The following is a 17,363-nucleotide window of genomic DNA, read 5'->3' as shown; positions in this document are numbered from 1 at the left end:
TCTATCTATCTATCTATCTATCTATCTATCTATCTATCTATCTATCTATCTATCTATCTATCTATCTACTGGATATCCTCAAAGCAGAGAGAACCATTTTTACAAGGATTTTATAGAGGTCATAATGTAGGCATATAGATCAATAGTTGTTGATATCTTCCCAATTTTCTCTTTTGGAATAAAGATATAACCTTTGGTTTTTATTTTTCTACATTTCTTTGGAATCTTCTCTTAAAAAAATAGATCTCCAAATGCCTTGTCACTTGGCTACTTCTAGCAGAGATATCATCTATACTTGAACATTACATCAGGTCATGAGGTGGCCATGTCCAAACGGAGGAATTCCTTTATTGTCAGCATTAAGAATAAATTATCAAAGAATTTCCAGTAGGTTATCTTCACTGCATGTTTGTTTATCGTCCTCTTTCTAGTTTCATCTAAAAATTATCTTAGGATGATCTGGTTTAGCTGGAACTGACACCCATGATTTCTGCATGCTCATTTTCTCCTCAAAGACTTCTTGCTGTTTTGTAAAGTGATTACTGCTCCTTATATTGCTCTGTAATGTTTTGTAAATAAACCTGTATCCTAAAATGATGTTGTCTTTGGCTGCTGTATCACTCTGCTAAGCAAGAAGATTAAATTCTCTCCAGACTGAGTTGTTTCTTGTCTCTTTCACACTCCTTGTGGCAACTATTTTCATCAGTTGACATTTACTAAGAAAAGTTCATACTTTTGTCCACTTCTCATTTGGGAAACTAGAAGGTTAGAATTTGTTATTTATTTCTATCTTTGTTCTAACCAATAACTGATTGACAAGTACAGCTGATTTTAAAAAAGACCGCTGCCTTTGTAACCAGTTGTTTACTCTCTGTTAAAGTACATTTAATTTAATCTTGGGTGATGTCATTAGGTATTCACCAAATCTGGCATCTCCTAATTCAACAGGCATATGAGCACTGGAGTTCTTCAATAAATTCCAAAATAGATCATGATTTCATCAGCATCGATACTTCCTATAATGATACATATAATATCCTCTTTATTGAGTGGGCTACAGAATGGTCTTCAGGATGTGATATGGCAAGAAATACAGAAACAAACTATTATTTGATGTCCAATCCACTAACGTGGACCCTTTCTTCATTTATTCTGGTTCTAGGATGACAATCAAAATCCACCTCCTCTCCAAATTCAAGCTTTTGCAGGTTGGTAAGACCGGTCAGACTTCATGCTATATTTACATAGCCTTTGGGAACACATTGTCACCATGCCATGAAAAGGCACTGAAGTATAGATACCATAAACTCTAGCGCTTTCTGTTTTAACTTAGAGCAGCTAACTAATGAGAAACCAACCTAGAAATTCAGTAGTTGGACAAATGTATTGCACTATTTTTGTTTTGGAATTTTTCTAGATAAAAATCATAGAGAAAACTTTTTAAACCGTGAAACAATTCTGGGTCACTTATATCCATATAGAAGTATAATATACATCATTTTTTCTTAATTTTAATTTTTATTTACTATTTCCCCAGTATTATAAATCTAAAAATGAAAATTTAAAATGAGAGAGTGAAAATCTGACCTTATATACTTACTAGCTGTGTGACCCTGGGCAAGTCACTTAACCTTGTTTGCCTCAGTTTCTCATCTTTAAAATGAGCAAGAGAAGAAAGTACCCTTTTGTCAAGAAAACAGCAAATGGGATCATGAAACATCAGACACAAGTGAAACAACTGAATAATGATAAAAATAATCATAGATCCAATCTACCTTTCCATCTCTATATAAGAGTTATTTGTGTTCATATCTTATTCACTCACTAGAATGTGGGCTCCTTGATGGCAAGAGGTTATGATCTTTTGTTATTTTTATCTTCTTAGCACATAAGGCGCTTATACATTCTAATTATATTGAACTGACCTAGGTATGGGATTACAGGATCCTGAACTAAGGTGGTGAAATTGGGAAGTGGGAAGATTATTTTTAAGAAATATTATTAAAAGAATGAACAGAATAAGATTTTATTAGGTATTGGGAGATTAAGTAAAATAAATCTCCAAATTTGGAGATGACTTCATAGATTTAAACTGTAGCACAACTATCAAAGATAGGGAAGGTGGTTTTAAGATGATGGATTCAATTTGAGACTTGGTTAAAGAACAGGTAAAAAAAAATTCTTAGGGGGTGGTTAGGTGGCGCAGTGAATAGAGCACCGGCCCTGGAGTCAGGAGGACCTGAGTTCAAATCCAACCTCTGACACTTAACACACACGAAAAAAAAAACCTAGCTGTGTCACCTTGGGCAAGTTACTTAACCCCAATTGCCCTGCCTTCCCCCATCCAAAAAGCAAAAAAAAAAAAAAATCCTAAGTAAATATGAATGGGAATTTTGGCCAGTTGAGTAAAGGGTATGTATGGTAGGTAAGTTGGTGCTATGTCGTTGTTAACAGATATGGTGAAATAAGTCTAGCCTGCTCTTCCTGACTGTTGTAAGTTAATATTAAGTACAAATTGACTTCTGGAAAGGAAATTTAGCCTGTTTTAATGTGGGGAAACCATAACGGGCTAGCAAAATCTCTTTTATTACTTTGACTGAAACAAAGAGCGAGCATTTGTTAGGTGATGGATTTATTAAATGTGTAAGAGAATGTTAGATGTTTTTGGTGACACATATATAAGATATGGTACCCATGAACTGGGAAATGGATAAAAAAAACTATGGTATATGACTGTAATTTAATTACTGCACTGTAATAAATGGTTTCTAATAAACGTGGGAAGATACATGAATTGATAAGTGTAGAATGAGGAGAACCAAGACAAAAATTCATATTATGGCTACAATGATGTGAAGAAAATCAATTTTGAAAGACTATAGCACCTGATAAATGTAGTGAACAGATACGACTTCACAAGACTGGTAGATCAGAGGTGCGTAATAGAACATAAATTTTCAAATGTAGCTTGAGCAGGGAGGGTATCTATTTCAGGGAACAGGGTGTGATAGAATGTGTTCCCAGGTAGTGCTAGAGACAAAAGGGAAAAGAGCATTGATATAACATTTAAAATACATAGAACAAAATAAAAAGAAATATAGGAGAGAATCCATTTTTTTTTTTTTGCTTTTGGGAAGGGCAATTGGGGTTAAGTGACTTGTCCAAGGTCAAATGGCTAGTAAGTGTTAAGTTTCTGAGGCTGGATTTGAACTCAGGTCTTCCTGACTCCAGGGCTGGTGCTCTATTCACTGAGCCACCTAGCTGCCTCTTAGGAGGGAATTTAAAAAGAATAATTTGGTTAGAACTGTGTGAGATTAATATATACTTTAAAAACTGTATATTATGAAAATTTTTTTTTCATATATTCTTCCTCTTGACATGTTGACTGATTATTAAGTTAATGATAAAAAGAATTTTTAAAGATATGCTATGTGAAATTAAGGACATTACATTTTAGTTGCTCATCCTTTCACAGGAGGTGCATAATTCCTTAACATAATACTGTCTACATATTCACAAATATTATATACTAGTAAACATGCATTTATTTAAAATGGTATAGATAGTCACTATGTGAGGTGGCATCCTTCTCTCTACTCAATAACATGAACAAATTATAGAAGGTATTATAGTAAATATATAGTGACCTTATCCTACACTGGATATGTAGGGAATGAGTATAAGATGATAATGATGATCATCATCATCTTTATTAGTTTGGATAGCATTAAAGTTGATAAAGGGTTTTATTCATAGTCTTGTAAAATAACTTGTACAAGTAACACAGAAATAATTTTTTCCCTAAATAAAGGCCACCCCCTGAAAGTTACATCTTTGTGGAAAGAAAGAATGAAAGAGAAAATAAGACAGAGACAAAGGCAGACAGAGACAGAGAAAGGGAGAAAGAAGGAAAGACAGAAGAAAGCAAGGAGTAGAATGAGGGAGATTACAAGGCAGGGAGGGAGAAAGAAAGGAAAAAAGGAAAAGAAAAAAAGATAAATTTTGTGCAAACACAAACATAATAAATAAAATTAACATTTTAAAAAGTGCTGACATGTTAGAGACAAAGCTATTATTATTATTATTTTAAGCAATTGGGGTTAAGTAACTTGCTCAAGGTTACATGGCCAGTTATTTCTGGGTGTGGTGCTGAGTGTCTGAGCCCGGGATTTGATCTCCAGGTCATCCAGACACTGGAGCCGGTGCTCTTACTCGCTGAGCCACCTGGCCGCCCCCAAAGCTATTATTTTTGTAAATAAGTACTACACATTTGAAGAGGTGGAGAGTCATGATAGCAATTATTTTGAAATTCCTATTTTCTGGCTATTAGCATTATATTCCCTGATGGTGCCCCCATAGGAATATCCCACCTAAATAATGCATAAGAACTATGTTACAGCTAAGCAGGGGGGCAATTGGAAGATGTAATTTGTGTAAAGAAATGTCTCTATAATTCATCCCTTCCTTTTATAAGCCCCACACAGTAGAATAGTCAATGGATGGCACTTTCTCACCTTTTCCCTTTTCCCATTCCTTCTACACTTATATAACATCCCTTCTACCTTTACCACATGTAATGGTAATGTGAAATTGAAGATCTTCCCTGTCCCTTAGTAATCCTAAGGGAATTTGAAGACTTTTCCCTGCTTTGAAAACTCTGACCCCTAATAGGCTGAATATAATCACTGGGAGCCTGTGGTGGGAGGAATTTGCTGAAGGGTGGAGAAGAGCCCACAGGAAGCTGGGAGTCAGAGCAGCTAAACATGGTTGGGAGGAGAGGATACTTCCAAGAGAGACAGTTAGGCTTGTGAGTAAATATTGGTCTTGTGTTTGTTTGTGGGAAGGCTAAAGGATGCTGTGACTCTCTGTGCTGTTGTGGTTTATTAACTTCTTTGCTACTATGATGGATTCAGGTTACTGGTTTTGGGATTTGGTTTTCTGGTGTCTGAATAAATGTTTTGCTTGTCTTATATATGGAGAATCTGTTATATTTTGTGATTGAGCACTATGCAGGTATATTTATAGTGATCATTGGTGCTATAAATATTGCATTGGTTCTACATTTGGCGATGAGGATGGGATTGTGAAATATCGGACCTCTAGTTGGAGGCAGAAGGGATTTAGAAGAAGAAATGGCTATTCCAGGTTGGGAGGGTTTACCTCATTCCTCCCTAGCAAGGGACTGGTCTAAAAGTACAAGGTTCTGTGAAAACTGGAAACTGAGGTTACAGCATGGAGAACCTAGAGATTTAGAAACATATTTGCAAAGAATACCAATAAAACCCAGGAGAGAGCTGGAGGCAGTGTGTAGAAGGGACTGGGTTTTGTTAACATATTACCATATTATGTGTAACATCAGAGCCAAATTGTTACAAGAGAAAACTCAAATGGAAAGGGAGTTGGTTGTGTTAAAGCATTCAGGTTCTCCTTGAGAAGAGCAAACTGAAGGATCTCAGGTGGTAGAAGAGAGGGCTGTTGTGAATTTGGCTCAGAAAAAGAGGCAGAAAAGTAACATGAAGAAAGTTCATACAGTTTTGGTAGAGACTGAGCCTAGTTGCCATGACAACAACTGCCAGGAGAGTGCATGTATATATAGTGATAGAATGTTTCATGATAAAGCTTTTACAAGGGCAGAAGCTTGCCCCATACTGAGAAGAAAGCAGGAGAATCAGGGAGGCCAAACAGAGTGCAGGGAGATAATTGAGGATTTAACTCAGCAGGAGATTACTGATACATTAAGCAGATTCATCTAAAGGATGGGAGAATTGTTGGTGTCTTTGATGGTGAGAATCAATCAGTGATGAAGGGGCTGGAGGAGTATGGGTAGATAGTGTGAACTGCTTGAAATTTATAGGTATTTGTCAGAATCTTTAGGTTTAGCTGTTGATGGATACAATAAAATGTATTCCACTGATTCTATGTGGGCTAGTGGAGAGAGACCCTGGTACTCACTTAGAAACTGCATGAGAAAGTTGAAAAAAGAAGTAATGAAAACTGCTATGGTTGGAGATGGAGATGCATATCATGATATCTCCTTAGCAGTTCCTCATAGAAATATCATGGTGAAGACAGCTTCTCCTTCTTATAAGCACCTACTTCTGACTCTATTAATTGGTGAAATAGAGCACCTTCTTTCAGAAATGCCAGATAGGATTTCATAGATAAGTGACTTGGGAGAATGGGAAAAAAGATAAATTTCCTCAAGACAGAAAAGTCAATGGCCAGCAGATTCAAGGTCAGAATAGACTGACAAGAAAAGAATTATTCATTGCTCTATTGAGGGCAGGGGCTGATTTTGGAAGAACTGATTGTATTCTAACTAATGAACTATATAAAATGTACCAAGAAAAGGGGCTTAATATTAGATGGAACAGAGAAGTGAGAACTACCCTACAGTTGCTTCTGAACCATTTTATCCAAGTTCATCATATCTTCAGAGAGAATAGGAAACTGGCCAAGCTCCAGCTCAGATTAAAGAAACAGACAGACATGATTACAGACCCCATATCGATCTGACTCTATATTGGAAAAATGGATCAAATACTGTAACCAGGGCATTGATCAATACTGGGGTGGAGGCCTCCCTTATTTATGGGAACCCCAATAAGTTCAAACATGGAACGCCTATTACCATCTTGGAGGGGCTGAAATATCAGCCAGACAAATCAAACTAAAAATGAAAATTGAACAATTTCCTAAGAAAGAATATACTATGGTTATTGTACCCATTCCTGAATACATCTTTGGAATCGATATATTTAGAGGTATGACCCTGAATTTACCTGAAGGAAAATACCAATTTGCAGTAAGAAAGATAGGAATTAATACAGTTTTAGTGGGAAAAATAAAAATGGACCCAATCACTTTACCTGAACTTTCAGAAGTAATTACTTTAAAGCAGTATCATCTGCCAGGTGGGCAAGATGAAATTACCAGTACTATAAAGGAAGATGTTGAAGCAGGCATGTTAGTCCCTACAACAACAAAATGTAATAATCCTGTCTGGCCAGTACGAAAATCAGATGAGACATGGAAAATGACAGTGGATTATACACAATTGAATAAGATGACTCCTACCTTGTATACTGCTGTTCCAAATACCATCACCTTAACAGAAAGGATCCAGAAATATAATGAGACTTGGTACACAGTTATTTATTTAGCCAATGCTTTTCATGGCTCTTTGTGCTGTTGTGACTTATTAATTTCTTTGCTACTATGAAGGATTAGGCTAACTGGTTTTGGGATTCAGTTTTCTGGTGTTTGAATAAATGTTTTACTTCTGTCTTATATATGGAGAGTCTGTTATATTTTGCATTGAGCACTATGAAAGTATATTTGTAGTGACTGTTGGCGCTATAAATATTGTATTGGCATTACACCCCATCAAGCCCACCATGGACTTGACACACAGCTCAGAGCTGGAAACAAGTACAAATCTCTGTCCTTTCTCTTCAAACTACTATCCCTTTCTCTTCTCCTCTTCTCTTCTCTCCTCTCCTTCCCCTGCCCCCCTGCCCCTCTGTATAGAACTTTCACCTCATCCCCACCAATTTGGGCTTGGACCCAAGTTCTTTGGTCACACAGTTTTGGATGCAAAGGCTTCAAACCCCCACCCCCAATGGGGGTTGGACTTTTTTGCAGTTGAAGAGAAATTTAATACAGATAAGTATATACCTCTCTCTCACTTTCTTCCTCCATCCTCAGGTAGCTCTTCCTTTAGTTGCAAAACATAAGGGCTCATAGGATCCATCATTCTTTTGATTTTCCCTTCTATCTACTTTTTAACTCCTGCCTTAAGTTCCACGATTGTAATCTATATCTGTGAACAACACTTTTGAGGTTATTTCTACACATGTGGAAATCTGAATCTGAGACCTGGGACAAAATACGAGGAATTGAAATATAAGCTACATTTAGGTTTAATATCAGGTAGAATTACTGGGTAGAAAATTTGTACTATATTCAGAGCAATGCAGTATTGATATAGTTCTTGTTACTATTATTATTCCTATTTTACACATTTCCTATTTTATTTCAGAAAGATTAAATGACTTGGTTACATTCAGTTGGCTAGGAAGCAACAAGTAGAACTAGAACCCAGGAATTTTAATTTGAAATGTATTTTTCTTTTCACTACTCCCACACAACCTGTCATGAATATCTTTAATCAGTTTCATTTTTAAGTGAGGTTCCATATTTTCTGCAAGAAGTGCCTTCCTTGTCATACTCATATTGTTCATTGTGCCGGATATCAGATTTTGTATCCTGCTTTTCTGAGTTAACTATGCAATATGACACTATTTGCATTCAAGAGCTCACATATTACTTAATGGTGAAATGCTTTTAGAAGGCTCATTTAAGACTTGATATTGCTAACAGGATGCTGAGAAAATGAGCAGTTATGCTTTGAAAATTGTTGAGTGTTGATGTAATTCCCAATTATACCATCAACTACATTTTAGGCAGCAAATTTTATTTTGCACCTTAAGATAACAAATGGATGAAAATGAGAATGGTCATGAAAACTGACCTAGAAGATAGGTCAATATTCACAACTGGCAATACTGAACAAAATGATCCATATCTACATAGTTTAAGAAATTAATGATTCAGACATGCAATTAAACGTTGTACTCTTGTCTCTCTAGGGTTTGGCTAAATATATAGTCAGTTAGATACTCATCTGATCATGATGAGTTCATTTATTGGCTACAAGTGAATGTGTGGTACCATACACTGAGGCATAGAGGAACAAGTGAGAATACAAATTTGATGTGAATTCTTTCCTCTAGGATTTTGATATCCGGGGGTGGGATTTTTAAACTGAGAGTCTTAGAAAGGGGAAAAAAACCTGGCTTGTGTTCTGTCTGAATTAAGCTCATTAAATAAAAATGTTCCATAAAATTTTAAAACATTTGAAAATAAACTCTAAATTCATTCCACTGCCATATTAATCTTACTTAAATAACCCTTTCATTCTATTGTTCTTTAGTTCAAAATATGTCAGTAGCTTCCTATCCCATTACAAATTAAAGTCCTCTTTTTTTCATGCTCTCTCTGTCTCCTTTTTCTTTTGTTTTGTTTTTGTTTTTTGCTTTTTGTAGGGGACAAGGCAGGGGAATTTAGGGTTAAGTGATTTGCCCAAGGTCACAGGCCTACTAAATGTTAAGTGTCTGAGGCCGAATTTGAACTCAGGTCCTCCTGACTCCAGGGCCAGTGCTCTATTCACTGCACCACCTAGCCGCCCTAAGATAGATTAGTTTACCCACCTGAGTATGTATGTTATTCCCTCTTTGGACCAATTCCAATAAGAGTAATGTTCAAGTGTTGCCTGCCATCCCCTTCCCCATTTCCCATCCACTGTCAAAAGCTCTTTAATGACACTTTTATTTGAGATAATTTACCCCACACTACCTCTCCCTTTTCCTTTCTCCCTGTGCATCCCTCTTTCTCACCCCTTAATTTAATTTAGAGCTGGTGCTCTATTCACTGTGCCACCTAGTGACCTCTCTATGCCCTATTTCATCTCACCCAACAGATCCAATTTATTTCCTACTGCTATTCAATATACATCTCTTTCAGGGACAAAAATGCCACACCTATTTCTCTTCCTTACTCTTCACTCAGTTCTTTTTGCCCAGAATGTCTTCTAGGCATTCTAGGGAAAGCCTTCCCCTATGCAAACTCTACCCCCATCCTTCAAAGTCTCAGGTTCTCCAAGAAGCTGATCCCAAAGCCCTTATTTGGAATAAGAGAATGTGAGAACTGAAGTAGGCAGAAATGATTGAGCGTAGCCCCTACACCTCATTTTACATGTGAATGAATTGAAGTCTGCAGATTCTAGGGTCTCCAAGTTGTTCTTCCCACTGTACCACAAGGATGGTGGTTCCCTGGAGGAAGCACCACTCCAGCTCCTTGAAGTCTTCACCACACAATTTGACACTAACGTATGCATACAGTCTTGTTTTATTCACAGTGTGTTCAAGTTCTAAACTAGATTTCAAGTTTCTTGAGGGAAGAAACCATGACTTATTTAAAATCCATATGTCAACAGTGCCTAGCACATCTTTCAGTACACAATAGACATGAAAAAAAACACGTTAATTTATTTACTTGGCAATATTTTTTAAAAGAAAAATTAATTGGCCTAATGAAATTCATGTGATTTTTTTTCACGAAAAATTTGTTTACGGAGCTGTCAAATAGCAGCCAGCTCTTGGGGACCAAGAATGGAGTGGAGTAAGACAACTGATAGTTTAGCAAACAGGGGCAAACTAAAAATAGAGTTAGAGATAGATCAAAGCAAAGTAATCACCAAAGCAAAAAAAAAAAAAAAAAGCCAAGGGCAAAATAACCAGAGATAGGACCAGAAAAGAGATAAGTAAGGAATAGAGCAAGAAGACAGTGAAGAAATAGGATTTGAGGAGTGCAGTTTACAGAGGTGCCACTCTGAATACTTACTGCTCATGATCAGCTGAGAACCAGCAGCTTAAGGGAGAAGAATTGTTGGATGGCATTTAGGAAAGGAGATATCTCTACATGGTTAGTAATTTATAAATGTTTGATAAATTAAATTTCTCTAGTTTCAACTTCCCTAACATGACGATTCCCCCAGGATAAATTCATCACCAGAGATTGCATCATGTTGGAGATCACTTCAGCTTTGGTATTCAACACTTCCTCAATACCTCTGTTCCCTCTCCTTTCTGACTGGAGGGCAGAGCACACACACACACATAAAAATTCTTCCTAAAGCCTACTTAGATAGAAGGCTCAGAAGTTTTCAACCATCTATTCATTTCCCACCAACTGCTTGCTTGGTTTTGACACCATGAACATTGTGCCCTACCTCTCCTCCCCATGCCTCTTCCCCTTTCCTCTCAAGCAGCAGGAGAATCTTTTCCCCTTATCTGTATCCTCTTCACTTAGCGCAGTGTCTGTCACATTTGCTTGTCCAGTCCTTTTTCAGGCATGTCTGACTTCATTGGCCCCAATAGGGATTTTCCTGGCAAAGATACTGGAGTGGTATGCCATTTCCTTCTCCAGCTCATTTGACATATGAGGAAACGGAGGCAAACAGGTTTAAGTGATTTGCCCAGGATCATACAGTCTGTGAGGTCAGATTTGAACTCAGTAAGATGAGTCTTCCTGACTGCAGGCCCAGCACCCTATTAACTATGCCACCTAGCTGGAGCATAGTAGGTGCTTAACAAATATTCATTGACTATTAAGTTAAATGAAGAAATATTAAATGAATTTGATTTAGTAATATGCAAGAAGTATGGTGAAAAAAGTCTTGAAATTTGAGTCAGGAACCTGAGTTCAAATCCTGACAAACTCTACTTACTACATATGTGACCTTGGGCAAATTGCTTCATCTGTCTGCATATCTATAAAATGAAAAGGTTAGACCAGATGCTTTGTAAGTTCTATCAAGCTTTAAATATTGTGAACCAACTGACAGTGAAAGAAATAAGGAGTAGAAAGGGAAGGAGGAAATGGTGGCATTTGGAGGGAGCTAATGCAGTCAGACTTAATGAATATGGAAAATGTCTTAGCTGTTAACAATCCTTATAAAGATTTGAGATTTTTGTCAATAAAGGCACCATATTTTCCATAGGGATTAAAGTTGAACAGTAATACTAAAATATTTTTCAGCTCTTTGATTTTGTCTATGGGCTCTGGTCTCTGAAAGAAGCCTTTACCTTACTTAGTCAAACCACTTCCCAGTCATTTCCAAACTCTCTTTTTTTCTCTTCCATGGTAACGGCAAACACTTTTGGTGAGTATGATCCCAGGATCACAGATATAGAGGTGGAAGACTCTCAGAGGCTATCTAATTCAACCCATTTAATTTTATATATGAGAAAATTGAGGTTTAAGCTCACACTGGTAGCAAGTATCAGAAGCAGGATTTGAAACCAGGTCCCTTGACTTCCAACCCATGCTCTTTCCACCATGTTTCTTTTTCTGTTTTTCAATATAAAAAATAATAGTGTTGCCAAAGTTACTGCTATTGTTATAACTTTCAAAAATTATTGTATGATTTTGACATGTGGTTGAAGGAAACAACTATTTAGGAGACTTTTAAAGAGTATTTTGCTCTACCAAATCCAGTGCTTTTTTCAGTCAACAAACAATAAGTACTTTGGGATTTTTTCAATTTCCCATAATTTTTAGTAAACTATACGATAAGATTGTGATGTGCTGTAGAACATCATCTGAAGAAACCTGTTCTGTTCAATCCTTTATCATACATTCATCAAAGAAAGAAGAAAATATTAGTGTACAAACAGCAATTGATTAGCCATTGCTGAAGCTGCCTGTACGTCTTTTTTTTTTTCCCCTTTTTGGAGGGGAGAGAGCAGGGCAATTGGGGTTAAGTGACTTGCCCAAGGTCACATGGCTAGTAAGTGTGTCAGGTGTCTGAGGCTGGATTTGAACTCTGGTCCTCCTGACTCCAGGGCTGGTGCTCTATTCACTGAGTCACCTAGCCACCCCTAGATCTTTTCTTATATTGTTTTCTAACACACATACATTTGGTTGATTTTTCAAGGATGTCAGTCTTGTCTCCCCAACCAGACTGCCAGCACCTTGAGGATCAAGACTCTCATGTTTTTTTTCCTTTGGAAAAGTAGCTGGTCACATAAATAATTCACATGGCAGGCATAATAATACCAGACATCTCTATTGTGCTTACCCTATATGCCTACATTCTCTTCTATACAATGTTTAATGAGAAAAAATCTAAACATTTATCTATTGTTGGGACCATATAGTTCCAATACACAAATATATATAATGATAATTGGTGCAGTGGAGAGATCAAACAGAAGGGTTAGCAGGAATTTTCAAAAGGGAAGGGTCACTTTTAACCGGGGTTTGGGGGAAGACTTCATGGAGGAGTTAGAATTTGAGACAAGATTTAAAGAAGAAATGAATTTCAGTAAGTAGAAGAAACAAGTCTTTGAAGGGGGCAGGATCTACTAGAGAATTCAGGGGTAGGAGGACATAGTGCGCACAGATGCATAGAAATAGGAGAAAGAGCAATACAATACTGAAAAATAGCAGGTTATCAGTTTAGCAGGACTGTGCAGTTAGGAAAAATAAGCTTTGAAAGGTAGGTATAGGAGCCACATTGTACAGCATTTTGAATACCATGAAAAATGTGGTTTTTTAAGCAATGATAAACAACAGAGGGAGGTAGCTAGATAGCACAGTGGATAGAGTACTAGGCCTGAAGTCAGAAAGACCTGAGTTCAAATGTGGCCTCAGATACTGTGTGACTCTAGGCAAGTGACATAACCCTGTTTGCCTCAGTTTCCTCATTTGTCAAATGAGCTGGAGAAGCATCTTTGCCAAGAAAATCTCAAATTGGATCACAGAGTCAGACACAATTGAACAAGAAGAAGAAGCAAGAGAGATGTATTAAAGGTCTTTAATCATAGTGATCAGACTTGTGCATAGGCAGAAAACTTTGGCAGCTATATGAAGTATAGGTTAGAAAAGGAAGAGACAGGAGACAGCCTGATTGATCAGTGGGTTATTACCATATTCCAGCTCAGAGGTAACAAGGGCCTTACATTAGGACGGTAGCAAAACCAATGTCATATATGTTGTGGAGATAGAACTTAGAGGCCTCGACAACAGAATTTGATGTAGAGGGATGTAGAGGGGGAAGAGTCAAAGATGATACAAAAGTTTTAAGCCCAAGTGATGGGAAGATGCTGCTGCTATCAATGGACACAGGGAAGTTAGGTGTCAGGGATGGTTTTGTTTGAAAATGGGTTATTTTTAGACAAGTTAAATTTGGAGTGTTGGTAGACAGTCTGCATGTAGGCATCCAGAAGGAAGCTGGAAATCTAGTAACCTCAGGAAGATGAACTAGAGACAAACATCTTAGAATTTGCACATGATTTTGTTTTCCAACAGAGTAACTAAAAAGGGCTAGGGGCCAAGGGCTACAAACCCTTGGAAGAATTTCACTCCCATTGGATTAGATGAAGAACTTGGATGAAGAATGAGAAAAAAAAACTGTCAAAAATCTCAGAAAACCTGGAGAAAACATCATCACAGATTCTAAAACACGAGATTCTGATGAAGGAGGAGATGATAAACAATTTTAAATGTTATCGAAGGATGGAATCTGAACAAAGAGGCCACCAGAATTCAACCAGAGCCCAACCCAGCCCAGCGAATGGTCACCAGTCTGGGCTATATGGTTGGGATTGCCATGTATTTGTACAGCTTCAAAGATGTAATATTATGAAGAAATACAGTTGGAAGTCTAGATTTTAGCATTGTAGGAGGTTATGAAGAATACATCAGGAATAAACCATTTTTTATTAAATCTATTGTTGAAGGAACACCATATAATAATAGAAGAATTAGATGTGGTGATATTCTTCTTGCTGTCAATGGTAGAAGTACATCAGGAATGATGCATGCTTGTTTGGCAAGGATGCCGAAAGAAGTGAAAGGAAGAATTACACTCACTATTGTCTCTTAGCCTGGAACGTTTTTATAGAAGAAACGTTGTGTATAAAACAGAACCCAAACAAGCTATTTAAAATTTGACACGTGATTTTGACTTTTTTTCAACTTTACTTTTTAAAGGATACAATTAGGTCACTGGTAAAGTTTATAGTGAGAAGTGTCTGTAGAGAATGGGGAAAGGAACCTATTTTCAATGAATGAAAGAATAAGTGGCAAGAAAGTGGAGGCTATCAGTGTAAACTGCTCTTAATAGAAGTATGGCAATAAGGTCAAGACAAACAAGCATTTATTAAGCCCTTATAATGTGCCAGGCAGTGTGCTAAGCAGTGGGAGTATAAAGAAAGGCAAAAGGTGGTCCCTGTTCTGAAGGAGATCACAGACAACATTAAAATGATTATATGATTTAGACAGTTAGGTGGCACAATGGATAAGAGTGCTAGACTTGGAAGGAGAGTGTTTGAATGCTGCCTGAGACTCTTATTAGCTGTGTGACCAAGCGCAATTCACATAACCTCTCTCAGCTTCCAATTTCTCATCTGTAAAATGGAGATAAAAACAGTACCTCTCCTCTCAGGGTTATTGTGAGGATCAATCAAGATTACGTACATAAAGTGCTTTGCAAACTTCTATATAAACGCTAGTCATGATAGTGATGACATACAAACAAGAAGTAAACAGGATAAATTGGAGATAATCAACAGTAGGAAGATACTAGGATTAAGGTAACTAGGATACACTTCTTCCAAAAGGTTGGCTCTTACCTGGGACTTGAAGTAAGCCAGGGAAACTAGGAGGCAGAAACGAGGAGGGACAAAATTCTAAGCCAGGGAAAATACCCAGAGTCGAGTATGAGGAGCAGCAAGACCAGTATTGCTGTATTACAGGGCACGTAGGGGGAGTCAGATAAGAATGTCAGGAAAGTCTGAAGGGGGCAGGTTATGATGGGTTTTGGATGCCAAAAAGTGGACGTTATATTTGATCGTGGAGATAACAGGGAGCCAGGGGAGTTTAATGAATAGAATATGGAGAGTTGGATGGGGTCGGGTGAGAGGCACACACCTAAGCTTTAGAAGATCAATCTGACAGCTAAGTGAAGGATGGATTGAAGTGGAGCCTTAAGGAAGGGAGACCAACCAGGAGGTGATTGTAATAGTTCAAGTCTGAGGTGATAAGCACCTGCACAAATGTTCTCAAAATGCTTATTAAAAAAAAAAAGCTTATAACTACCCCTGATAAAGAATTCCTGCTCTAAAATTGAAGAATGTTTGTGCACTTTGGCATTATTGGCCTAGGACAAAAGTATTCCCTCAGGTTTTAATCACAAAGGAAACATAGCATCTCTGTTTTTGCCATTATTTTTAGTTAAAGGAAGTATAAACTTGAAAATACAACCATGACTGGAATGTTGAAAAGGATGTGTCAGTAATTTTTTTAATGAAAATTTTATATTGAAAGCAATTTACTGGACCTTTATGACCAGACTAGGAGAAGGGCTTCATGAGCCTTTCTTAACTGGTATATTTTAAACTCACATTTGCAATTCTGAATGCTGTCCTACTCTGCCATCTTCCCTCATAAATCCTTAATCCATTGTTGTGATGTTTCCCCAAGCCTCTACCCCCCACCCTCATGAGCCCTAAATTCATAATTGTCATCAAGTCCTTTTGGAGACCTACAAATAGCAGATTTTTACACATGTGGGACGGTATGTTGCATGAAGTTTTGACAATTAGTTGGAGTAGGTTTCTGTATATTTGCTAATATTGATTCATTCTATGACAATTAAGTTTCAATTTGATATGAGACTTTGAAATATCTAAATTGTAGATAAAGGTTAAACAAGGAGGGATAGATTTTTCCCTCTAGTTCTTTGTTAAATATGACTCTGCTTAACTATTATAAGAGTTTTGTTTCCTTATTTGTTCAACTGGGGAAATGAAAAGGGAGATAGTTTAAGGTTATAAAATGAAAAGTATAGAAAGAAAAGGTCACTGAAACAATTTTTTAAATACACAGATAAAAAAGAAAGCTAAAGAGATTCCATGGGAAAACAGATAAGCAAATTAAAAGTTTAAAAGTTATATATTCAATGCATTATATTTTAGAAAGTGATACATGATAAAGGCTCACATTTTCATTTACAATCCTTTTTATTGTTTTATTTTGTATATGGAAATGCTAGTTTCATTCGGTTTTTGTTACGTTCTGAATAAAATAAAATAAAAAAGTCTGTTCTTTTCATTTCTGGAGTGACTGCTCAGCAATATATTTGCAAGATATATTTTGAAATCCTCTATTACTTGCTAATTCTTTTTTTTGCATAATTTCTTCATTGTAAATGAGAAACATCTGTCATTTGCTTGAAGAAAATGCCTGGAAAGCATTTTAGCTAAACATGCAGTACAGATCTGGTGCCCTTACTAATTGGATGAACTCTATAAAGACGTTGTAACTCCTACTGTCACATTTATTGTCAACACTTAGAAAACAACTCCTCCAAAAATCAGGAGTTTGGAACCTCAAATTTCCCACACCTCTCCCTAACTCCTATTTGGGGTGATAGGGATGTATCCCAGGGCAAAGCAATAATCCTGTGCTGAAAAGCTAGCCTATAGGAGAAATATAGTTGGTTCTGCATGATAGCAATTAGAAGAGCCCCTGCTATTACTAAGAAAAGTCCTAGGGAAGCTCTAACAGGAATTTAAAAAACATCATTACATTCCAATTTTTTTTACATTAACAAGGAGGGGATGGTGTTAATGTGCTATATATGTGTCCTTCACATTATTTTGCTAATAATATTAACACTTTGTTTTAAAATGTTGATTTTCTTTAATGAGTTCAAGTAACTTCAAATCTATTAT

General features: G+C 36.9%; 1 protein-coding gene across 1 annotated transcript in view; it reads right to left on the bottom strand.

Annotated features, from left to right (window-relative positions):
* The window catches only part of PRKD1 (protein kinase D1), a 430,367-nt gene that overhangs the window by 157,292 nt on the left and 255,712 nt on the right, over positions 1-17,363 (bottom strand). The window lies entirely within an intron of this gene.

This window comes from Petaurus breviceps, unplaced genomic scaffold, assembly GCF_028583685.1.
Source record: "Petaurus breviceps papuanus isolate PSGF00001 unplaced genomic scaffold, PetGlider_PUasm1.0 77, whole genome shotgun sequence".
NCBI classification, from domain to species: domain Eukaryota; kingdom Metazoa; phylum Chordata; class Mammalia; order Diprotodontia; family Petauridae; genus Petaurus; species Petaurus breviceps.
Note: the sequence above shows the minus strand (reverse complement) of the source record. Positions and strands in the feature narration are given on the sequence as shown.